This window comes from Puma concolor, chromosome B3 (assembly GCF_028749965.1).
Source record: "Puma concolor isolate L17-30 chromosome B3, mPumCon1.1.hap2, whole genome shotgun sequence".
NCBI lineage: Eukaryota > Metazoa > Chordata > Mammalia > Carnivora > Felidae > Puma > Puma concolor.
This window is the reverse complement of record NC_141672.1, coordinates 59,588,442-59,600,537: the sequence shown is the minus strand read 5'-3', so window position 1 is coordinate 59,600,537 and position 12,096 is coordinate 59,588,442. Positions and strand designations below refer to the sequence as shown.

The window sequence follows — 12,096 nt, the reverse complement described above, 5'->3', positions numbered from 1 at the left end:
AGACAGAGAGAGAGAGACAGAGCATGAACGGGGGAGGGTCAGAGAGAGGGAGACACAGAATCTGAAACAGGCTCCAGGCTCTGAGCTGTCAGCACAGAGCCCGACGCGGGGCTCGAACTCACAGATGGTTGAAATCATGACCTGAGCCGAAGTCGGCTGCTTAACCGACTGAGCCACCCAGGCACCCCAACTGTATTTAATTCTAATACACTTACTTGCTCTTATACATAGGCTTAATGCTTTATTTATTTATTATATTTATTATTTTTTGGCATAGTGCTTTCAGAATAAAATGTTGAAGTTTTATAAAAGTCTTTAATGTTCTTACAAGATTATGTCAGATTTTTATTTATTTATTTTTATTTATTTTTTTTAACGTTTATTTATTTTTGGGACAGAGAGAGACAGAGCATGAACACGGGAGGGGCAGAGAGAGAGGGAGACACAGAATCGGAAACAGGCTCCAGGCTCTGAGCCATCATCCCAGAGCCCGATGCGGGGCTCGAACTCACGGACTGTGAGATCGTGACCTGGCTGAAGTCGGACGCTTAACCGACTGCACCACCCAGGCGCCCCAATTATGTCAGATTTTTAAAAAATTCATTTTGTTGCTTTAAAACATATCAGACTCTGATGTATCTTTATCCATGCATTTTTGAGTAAAGATTTTTTTAAGGAATTAGAAGGCAAAATATATTTTTCTGTTTCTAGCCTAATCTAAGAAAAAGTCAGCGTGGAAAGGAACGTATTCCAGATAACTGAAGCCTAACAAACTAAACACCAAATGTTAAATTTTATTATTTTTAATGGAAATAAGGATGAACTATTTCAAAAACCTTTCTGCCTTCTTTGAAACTAGTGAAGATATGGCCATTTCTTAGATATATCCAGCTGCTTTAACAAAAATGCCAATGAATGGGTTTCTTAATAAACCACAGAAATTATTTCTCACAATTCTAGATATTGGATGTCCAAGATCAGTGTGCCAACACCATCACAGTCTAGTGAGGACCCTCTTCTGGGTTGCAGAGTGCCAACTTCTCATCGTGTCCTCACATGACAGAGAATAGAGAGGAGAAGCAAGCTCTCTCATGACTCTTACGAGGGTACTAATCACAATCATGAAGACCCATTCTCATGACCTCATCTGGTCCTAATTACCTCTTAAAGGCCCTGCCTTCTGATACCCTGATATTGAGAGAGGCAGGGTTTCAAGATATGAATTTTGGGGCACAAAAAATTCAGTCCATAATGCTAGGTGACTCTTAAATGGGTTATTTAAAATTCTTCCGTGTTGGGGCGCCTGGGTGGCGCAGTCGGTTGGGCGTCCAACTTCAGCCAGGTCACGATCTCGCGGTCCGTGAGTTCGAGCCCCGCGTCAGGCTCTGGGCTGATGGCTCAGAGCCTGGAGCCTGTTTCCGATTCTGTGTCTCCCTCTCTCTCTGCCCCTCCCCCGTTCATGCTCTGTCTCTCTCTGTCCCAAAAATAAATTAAAAAAAAAAAAAACGTTGAAAAAAAAAATTTATTAAAATTCTTCCGTGTTATCTAATCTGAGTCTCCATTATAATAAGCCATAGTGTATCATTTCACCAGTCTACAGTTTTATTGAACTAAATGTTGGTTGTATAACTTTTTACATTTTAGGCATTTGAAATGACATGTTGGGGAGATACTACGTAATGTCACATTTAATGAAGAAATATTTGGGGTGCCTAGGTGGCTCAGCCAGTTAAGCATCCAACTTTGGCTCAGGTCATGATCTTGCAGTCCGTGGGTTCTGCCCTGAGTCGGGCTCTGTGCTGACAGCTTGGAGCCTGGTGCCTCTTCAGATTCTGTCTCTCCCTTTATGCCCCTCCCCTGCTCACATGCTCTCTCTGTCTCTCTGTCTCTCTGTCTCTCAAAAATAAACAAACATTAAAAATTTTTTAAAAAAATTTATTGAATACCTTTTATATGCCAAACACTGTGCTAAGTCTTGGGGATATAAAAGATGAATTGAAAAGGGCCTTAATCTAAAAAGCAATATAATGGTAATGGTTAAGTAAATGTTAAAAAAGCATAAATTCTAAGTATGTACTAAGTATATGCTAAGTATAGTGATAGTAGAAAACAAGAGTAATCTACCCAAGTGGACAGAGGAGATCTTTCTGCTGGGTTTTTATTTTTCTTCCTAAGTTTAGAGCCATAACACTTTCTGTATTCATAAAATCGGTTCAGTAGGTTATGATCAGTATTTTTTTTTAAAAAATTTAATGTTTTATTTATTTTTGACAGAGAGAGACAGAGATAGAGCATGAGCGGGGGAGGGGCAGAGAGAGAGGGAGACACAGAATCTGAAGCAGGCTCCAGGCTCTGAGCTGTTACCACAGAGCCCTACATGGGGCTCGAACTCACAGACCGCAAGATCATTGACCTGAGCCAAAGTCGGACACTCAACCGACTGAGCCACCCAGGCGCCCCTGATCAGTATGTTTTAAATAAATAATAAAGAGATAAATAGAAATTATGAGATATATCACATGTAGTAAGGTTAAGGATTTTTATGTGAAACTTTATTTTTTCATGTACCATCTTTCATTGGATGTTAATTCTTAATTAGGATATGAAAGGATTCAAAGGTTGCCAGGCAAAGGTCATGGTCAGGATTGCAGAATGTGCGTCCACACTGGGCCTTCTTCAGTGGTACTTGCATAGCTGCTTGTGTTTGAGTTCCTTGTAAAATGACATTACCTGAAAAGCACATAAGCTGCCAACACAATAGAAATCCCAGTGATGTCCCCTTTCTTCACTGTGACATACTTGTAATTCCAGCAGTAACCTCTTTGAAATGTTCCAACAATGCCTTTCAGGGTAAAATCCCACATCGGATTCCACCTTGGCACCTCACCTAGTTTGACATGAGCTTCTTCTTCACTGGTATGGATGATGCCACTTGGAGTCCTGGGTGTCTGCTCTGATGGGCCACTGAAACTTTTCTTCTTATACCCATATATACAGACCTACTTGCACATGTTTGTGTACTTGTATCTTTAAAATATATATATTCAACATCTAAAACTTTCAAAGTTTACTGGAATAAAGAATAGCAGGTGCAAAACAGAGACAAATAGTAATCTTCAATTAACAATAGTTTGTCTGGATTGTAGAGTATGTGTTAGGGAAATAAATGGATGGAAGATGTATATAGGAGCTCCATAATATAATGTTTTAAATGCTCTTTAATGAATTTAGACTTCTGAAGTTTGTTTTTAACAATAGGACGTAATGCTTTTACCTTGAGGAGAAGATAATGTGATTAGTATTTTTTTAGGCCTGGTGCCCAGTTATGCCAGGGTAATTGATACCTGACAATCAGAATGAGATAGGAGCAGGTGGGGTGAGGAGCATAATCCTGAAGCTCCAAAGCTTAGTGAGGTCAAAGAGATTTACTTAGGGGAAGACTAGAAAGAATGCTTCAGAATGGTTTAGGAGCACATGGGAACTACTGATGAGAATGGATGACTTGGGATGTCCTGTGTGATGCCTCTTTCATGTTCTTTTGGTGCAGTCTGCAGAAGATTTGAATAAAAATATTATGATATGAAGACTATATAAATTAAAAAAAATCCAAGATATATATATATGTGTGTATATATATATATATATATATATATATATATATATATATATATATATGAAAGAAACTAATAGGGCCCTATTTTTGTCCTATTAATTAATTTTAAATGCATCTTAGCTTGATGGGAAGAATATAATTATTGAATCATAAGACAGGATCTTGACAAACATTTTCAGGTCTACACTGAAAGTTAAGGGTAACTGGAAGATTTATCTAATGAGGCAACAAAGGCAACATCTAAGGCCAGGAGAAGAGATGAAGAGATTGTGGGTGTCCCTAGCTGCAACAAAGAAATAGCAGAGAGAAAGGGACGAGGGAAGCTTATGGAAATGGGACCAATATTCATTCATTTATTTATCAATCATTTGCAGCACACAGGATAATTATGTGATATGTTTATCTCAATAATACTAATATTAGTTAAACCTTAATCTAGACGAATCTTCAAAGTTGTTTTGTTTTTTAATTACTTCTGCTCAGCACCTGTCTGAATGTAATTAATATAGCACATTATCATAAGTATCTAATCAAATCCTCTGCACTGCAGTACATAATCCATTCCCTCATGGAAGTTTCTGACTTGAACTGTTTTAGTCATTCATCTAGGAATATTACTACATTGCATTAGGTCTAACTCTAAACTTTTCTACTCTATTTATTCGAATGAAGTTTTGGGTTTTGTATTTCAGTGTGCTCATTTAAATCTCCATTGTATTGGTGGGAATTACTTATCTGAAAAAGTGAAATTCCTACATTTTGATGTCCAAGGGCAGTACTCTTTTATGCACAATTACCAACTCAACCTTGAGCAAGCCACCTGGCATATTTTGTGGACATCAGGAGATACTAGCACCTCAATTTGGTTATATTTCTTTTTGATATGGGCTGGAAGTATTGCAAAAAGATTTATACATATATAAAATTTACTTTTATTCTGTATATGTCTTAATTTTCCTCCTGGATTCTTTTTGTTTTCTTTTGCATAGCATTATTTAATGATTATTTTGGAGAGGGTCTCTGGGTGATAAAGTTTTTGAATCATATGTGTGTGTGGAAATAGGTATGTGTATATATATACACACATATAAGCATATGTATGTGTACACATTCTTATCAATATCACATTCATAATTATTTCATAAATTGATAGAAATAGAAAACAAAACCCCTGTGCCTTAATTAGATGTTAGGTGTCTAATCATATTTTTTCTCACTATCAAGACAGATTTTTCCCTGGCTCCTGTTGCATATTTTTAATTCATTTGAAGTATTCATTTCATACTGGATCTTAAGTACACAGATTTAGATTAATTACCTTATCCTCCTCTTTAGTTGAGACTTCATTTTTTTTTAATATTCTATTTTGGTAGATTTCCTTCTCATCATAAAAACACATTGTCACAAATTAAATGCTTAACCTGTCAATCCTCCATTTCTACCTTTATTTACAGATACACATCTGTGAATACTACTTAATGTTGTGTGTTATGATAGCAGTGTTTGTAAACTGATGTGTATGAACCTGTAGAAAGACTTGAATGTTTAAATCCTCGAAAGTACACTGTGTAGAAGGATTCTTTCAACTAACATCTTCTTTCATTAAGATATAAGTGTTTACAAATGTATATGTAGAAGCATATTAAAAGTGCCATATACTTAACTCTTTGAAACTACACTGTGTAGAAAGGGTCTTTCAACTAACATCCTTTGTCAGTAATACAGAAGTCTTTGCAACGACATGAATGGAGCTAGAGTGTATTATGCTAAGCAAAATAAGTCACTCAGAGAAAGACAAATGCCATATAATTTCACTCACATGTGGAATTTAAGAAACAACACAGATGAGCATAGGAAAGGGAAAGAAAAACAGAGAGGGAAGCAAACCATAAGAGACCTTTTTAAAAAAAAAGTTTATTTACCTTGAGAGAAACTGAGACCATGTGAGTGGGGGAGTGGTGGAGAGGGAGGGAGACAGAGAATCCCAAGCAGGCTCTGCACTGCCAGCGCGGAGTCTGGTGTGGGGCTTGAACCCACAAACCGTGAGATCATGATCTGAGCTGAAATCAAGAGATGGACACTGTACCTACTGAGCCATCCAGGCAACCCAAGACTCTTAACTACAGAGAATAGGACTGATGGAGGGAGGTGGGTGGGGCATGAGCTAGATGGGTGAGGGGTATTAAAGAGGGCATTTGTTGTGATAAGCAGAGTGTTGTCTGTAAGTGATGAATCACTAAATTCTACTCCTGAAACCAATACAATCTTCTGTGTTAAGTAACTAGAATTTAACTTGAAAAAAAATGTTGTGTCTTATGTGCTTTTAAAAATGATATAGATTTAGTGTACGTGTTCTGCTGCATCTTGCCTTTTTACTTAGCATTTTCTATTTGAGACAGTCCAAGCTGATAAAAAAAAAATACCTTGTATATATTTAATTAATTACATCGTGTTATACCACATTTTACCTATCCATTGACCCCCCTGAAGCATATTAAATTGTTTCTTAGGATGCCATAGTAAATATCCTCACACATACCTCCTTATATACTATGTACAAATTTCTTTAAGATGTGTGTGTTGAAGAACATTCTAGGACATAAAGGGAAACATATTTCCACTTTGCTTCTACTACCAAATGGTTCTCTAATATTACTGTGTTATAGTTGTACCATCAGCATATATGAGTTTCTCTTTTCCCCATGCCCTCATATTTTGATGTAATCACACTTTTAAAATTTTCTATCTAGCGGGTGAGAAATCTTTTCTCCTTGTTCCAGTTTGCATTTCTTTTGTGAGATTGAGGAGCAACTTTATGTTCACCTAGGAATTGCCCCCTCATAGTCTTTGCCCATATTTTCTGTAGTTACCACTTCCTATTTATGTGAATTTGTGTATTCATTTCAATTTGTTCTTTCTCACTGTGCAGTCTTACATGTTTTCAAACACAAAATGTTATCTTCACCTATGATACTTTTTCTACCTCTTCATAGTTAATCACATTAGCTCTTTTATTTTTCCTTAACCCTTTGAAATTTTCTGTTAGGTACATTTTAATTTGTCCCAACATATTTTGTTTTGTAGTGATTTCACTAGAGTTCTCTTCTAAACTTTCCACCAATTTCCTCTGTATCGTTAGATTACTCAGGGGTAAGTGTGTGAAATATGGGTGGGTTTTCTCTTCTCTCTATGCAATTTAAAAACTATCTTCCTACTGATGAATTCTGATTACATTACATTGTAAAGTAAGAATTTATCCTTTAAAATGAAAATTATAATTTCCTGAGACAGCCACTGTTCTCTAATATGAGGCCAGTATTTCTTAGTATTTTTATGATGTGATGAAAATTTTTATTGTCTATTCCTTGGGTATAGATTCTACAAAATAACAGGATCAAAAGTCATGTAACTATATTATTTGTAGGTTTTTGTCTGCTTGATATATTGGCTTATGGGAGAAATATGTTAATTATGAAACTAACTGTTGTCCCCTTAATGTCTCTTCAGCTGCTGCTGTTGTCCTCCTCATCCTCTTCTTTCATCTTCTTTTTGGTTAATATTTGTTTGATATATGTTATTTCTATTATTTTATCTTCAAATTATAAAGACACATATTAACTATATTCTATCCCTTAGCATATTTTGGTATTCATGCTATTTATCTAATTATTTTATTCATGCTTATTTTAGAAATGTTTTGTTTTAATACTTATTTATTTATTTTGAGAGAGAGAGAGAGAGAGAGAGAGAGCATGAGCATGAGTCCAGGAGGGGTAGAGAGATAAGGAAAGAGATCCCAGGCAAGTTCCATCCTGTCAGCTCAGAGCCTGATGTGGGGCTTGATCTCACCAACCATGAGATCATAACCTGAGCCAAAATCAAGAGTCAGATGTTTTAACCTACTGAGATATCCAGGTGCTTGTTTTTTTTATTTTAAATGTTCTTATTTAAAATGTTTATGCTGGGGCGCCTGGGTGGCGCAGTCGGTTAAGCGTCCGACTTCAGCCAGGTCACGATCTCGCGGTCCGTGAGTTCGAGCCCCGCGTCGGGCTCTGGGCTGATGGCTCGGAGCCTGGAGCCTGTTTCCGATTCTGTGTCTCCCTCTCTCTCTGCCCCTCCCCCATTCATGCTCTGTCTCTCTCTGTCCCAAAAATAAATAAAAACGTTGAAAGAAAAATTAAAAAAAAATAATCTATAAAAAAAAATAATAATAAAATGTTTATGCTTATTTTAAAACTTTTTTTTTTTCAATTTTTTTTTTTTCCAACGTTTATTTATTTTTGGGACAGAGAGAGACAGAGCACGAACGGGGGAGGGGCAGAGAGAGAGGGAGACACAGAATCGGAAGCAGGCTCCAGGCTCTGAGCCATCAGCCCAGAGCCTGACGCGGGGCTCGAACTCCCGGACAGCGAGATCGTGACCTGGCTGAAGTCGGACGCTTAACCGACTGCACCACCCAGGCGCCCCTATGCTTATTTTAAATGTTCTTTGCCTTCACTTTGCTCCCTTCCACCTCTTATGGCTTTTTCTTCCCTAACCTAGATCCAGTGTTTTTTTTTTTTTTTTTTTTTTTTTTTAATGTTTATTTATTTTTGAGAGAGAGAGAAGGAGTGTGAGTGGGGGAGGGGCAGAGAGAGAGGGAGACACAGAATCTGAAGCAGGCTCCAGGCTCCATGCTTCCAGCACAGAGCCTGATGCGGGGCACAAACTCACAAACTGTGAGATCATGACCTGAGCTGAAGTCGGACAATCAACCGACTGAGCCCCCAGGTGCCCCTAGATCCAGTGTTTTTAACCTCTGGCATTTTGGTTCTGGACTTTTATGGAAAAATGCTATTATCACTGGATAGGCATTAACCAAATTTTAATAATTTACTTTTATTCCTTATATGTCTTAATTTTCCTTCCAGATTCTTTTTTTCCCCCTTCTTAGATAGCATCATTCAATAATCATTTTGGAGAGTGTCTCTGGATGATAAACTTTTTGAATCATATGTATGTCTGAAAATAACTACTCATATTTAAATATTACTCTAAGCTGGAAATAGACTTTTGTTTTCAAAGTTTTCTTTTTTTCCACTTTTCTTTTTGATTGCCTAGAATACTGTTGAAGAAATATAGATATTGGGGCACCTGGGTGTCTCAGTCAGTATTAAGCTTCCAACTCTTGATCTCAGCTCAGGTCTTGATCTCAGGGTGGTGAGTTCAAGCCCCACATTGGGCTCTGTGCTGGGTGTGAAGCCTACTTAAAAAAACAAAACAAAACAAAAAACAGGTATCTTTGGTATTTTTTATAAACTTCACTTTATTCTTGATTTCATAATATTTCACTCCTGTGTGTCTAGAAAAGGTTGCTTTTAATTTATTTCTTTTTCTTTTGTAAGCTTGTACTTCTAAATATGCTCTATGAAAAAAGCACACTTTAGTTCTGAGAGTCCTTTACTATCAATTCTTCAAATATATCCTTACTGTCTTCTCTCTCTCTCTTTCTGAACCTTTTATTGATAAAATATTAGACTTTAGCATTCATTCTTTATTTCTTCAGTTTTATTTTATATTTTCAATTCCTCTATGCATTCTGCTTTGAATTGGGCAAATGACTCTATTTCCTAACTTACTAATTGAATCTTTGTCTATGCCTATATACTGACTACTTTTTTTTCTTCAACTTTTAATAAAGATGCTTTTTATTTCCAATGTCTTTAATTATATTTTCTGAACAGATCCTGGAACACTCTACAATCACAATTTCTGGAATGCTTCACCCTGTACTTATCTCCACTCTGCTTAGTCATAGGCATAATATGGATTTTGTTATTATCTAAAATTTTATTTATTTTTTATGTTTTTAAAGTTTATTTTTGAGAGAGAGAGAGCACGAGAGAGAGAGAGAGAGAGAGAGAGAGAGAGAGAGAGAGAGAGCATGAGTGCACATGCACAGGAGGGGCAGAGAGAGAAGGAGAGACAGAATCCCAAGCAGGGATCCATGAAATCATGACCTGAGCCAGAATCAAGAGTTGTATGCTTAACCAACTGAGCCACCCAGGTGCCCCTAAAATTTTAAAGAATAAAATTATTAAATTTTATTCTTCTATTCCAACAACTTCCAACCAACTTCTTAACTTTCACTCTCTCTGCAGCTGTTTCTTAATCTCATAGATATTTCTTGGGCTGTTTCCTTCCTCTTTCCTTGTTTTCCTCCCTCCCTCCCTCTTTCGTTCATTTGTTCCTTCCTTCCTTCCTTCCTTCCTTCCTTCCTTCCTTCCTTCCTTCCTTCCTTCCTATCATTTCATCTTGGCTTCTTTTTCATACTAGGCATTAACCTATGGTTGGACTTCACATTAACCTATGGTGATGTTCTAATACATTTCTTTTAGAATCCAACTGATAAAAATAATACCCCCAAATTTCTAGTAAAATATATGGTTAAAGATAGAGCACATATAAAATTTCCTGTTTATAAATAAGCAGAAAGGCATGAGTGTCCCATATCATTTGCTGCATATGATGATCGGAAACACAATAATTTTTTTTTGTCAGTGGCATGATTTACTGATCAAAAAATCTAGTTGGATCTAGTCCTGTCCACTAGCAGACTCTTTATTTCTGGGTCCCCACCAGTTTATCAATGTATGTCCTATCCTTGTAAATATGGGGGTCTAAGTATTTCATTGAAATTATGCAGTAGTAGTTTAGCAATACAGAGATATTCAGTCTTGGAGAGAATTGTGATATGTTTTGTTTTTACTTTATTTTCTTAGGAAACTCTATGGACGGTAACTACAGTTGGGTATTTTGCTTCTTGGAGGTATCAGTGCAAGAGTTAGTGTATGGAAAGATGCTTGTCTTTAAAAGTCTTCATTTTTTTCTATATTTTTCTGTTTCTTTTTTAACATTTTTTTGGGAAAAGTATGAGTGTGTCTATATATATAATTATATTTTTTATGTTTTAACATTTTAAACTCTAGATAACAGATACTGCCTTTAAATTGTTTATTATTCATAGGTGAAATATTTAGTCCTTCTAAATATGTATACTTTTGCTTTATCTTTTTTTTTGAATTAGGTTTGTTAAAAAAATGCATCATATAAACCTTTAATGCTTAAATTCAATGATGCTACCTTTCTTACTTATAAAAAATTATATCTGTATTTATATGTAATTATATCTGTATTTAACCTTGGTCAATTCTATTTCAATTACATTTGTTTAATTGTAAATATTAAGTTCAAGTTTAGTTATGGTTTTTATTACAAAGCTAAGTTCAAGTTATGGTTATTATTATTTTTGTTAAATAATAAAAATGATTACAGACTACATTTTTCTCTGAATACACTTTTGGGGAAAGTCTGTATGCTGTGGCAGATTTTGTTATTATGTCCTCAAAAACTGCAATTTACATTGGGATTTATACTTTTAATTTGAATCTTGATGTTAATGTGTTATCATAGTTTCTTGTTTAATAACAAAAATAATTAAACAGTAGATATTTTTCTCTAAGAGTAGAGTTTTGAAAAAACTATACATTTTGATGTTTTGTTCTCATTTTTGTTTATCTTAACAAATTCTGTAATTGTTTAGATTTACTTATTGATCCAGATATTTAGATGGATTTCTTTTCCCTAAATGATATTTTTCTTTTCTTTGTTTATAATATTGTTATTAATTTTTGTTGCTGGCATAGTTTTTAATTTGAAGTAAGTTAATTTTATATAAATATTCTACATATACAGGGAAGTTAAACTGTCCTTAGAGATAGTTTCAGGAATTTTTATTTAATAAAATGTAAATTTTCTTACTCATAATAGCTAAAATTTAGTCATATTTTGTGGCTTAATCTGTACAGTACTAAACAAGTATGTCATCATCTTCAATATTACAACACAGCTATCCTTTCCCTGTGTTTGCTATTTATGTGTGTCTGTAGGGAACTACATATGCATTGGTTGATTGATTGGTTGATGTGCTATTTTTGAGTCTAGTTGTTCCCGAAAGTAATAACTTCATTGTGGACTAACCACTTAATAGAATTTTTCACTTACAGGAAGTAATACTGAAATTCTCGTTTTTCTCTTTTTTTTACACTTTAGGAAATTTCTTAGTTCTTCTTTAAACTATTGCCCTTAAATTAGTGACTGAGATTTATATAAGTATTTAAAGTGGCACATCAGCAACTTAGTGCAATTTTCTTTACTGGGGAATCATAGAAAAATGAGATTAAGAGACTCAAAAGTTCTCAAACTGATTTTTCAAGGTTTTAGGGAACTTTGAGGAGAAGACACATTGTAGTTAGAAAGTAATGCTTAATATTGAACCCAAATACTGTTTAGAAGGTCTGCCTGAATTCTCAACATATGTGAATTTAAGGATTTGAAGACAACAGAAGCACATCTTGCAATGCCACAGTGAGGAGGACCTAGGGCAGACACAAGAAGAGGGGCATGCATGTTAGGGTACCTTTTCAAGATGGGTTCTAAGTGTA

The 12,096-nt window shown here is 35.5% G+C and overlaps 1 pseudogene; it reads right to left on the bottom strand.

Moving 5' to 3' along the window:
* Positions 1-2,676: 2,676 nt before the first annotated feature.
* Positions 2,677-2,989, bottom strand: LOC147579992 (ATP synthase F(0) complex subunit f, mitochondrial pseudogene; annotated as a pseudogene).
* Positions 2,990-12,096: the final 9,107 nt, after the last annotated feature.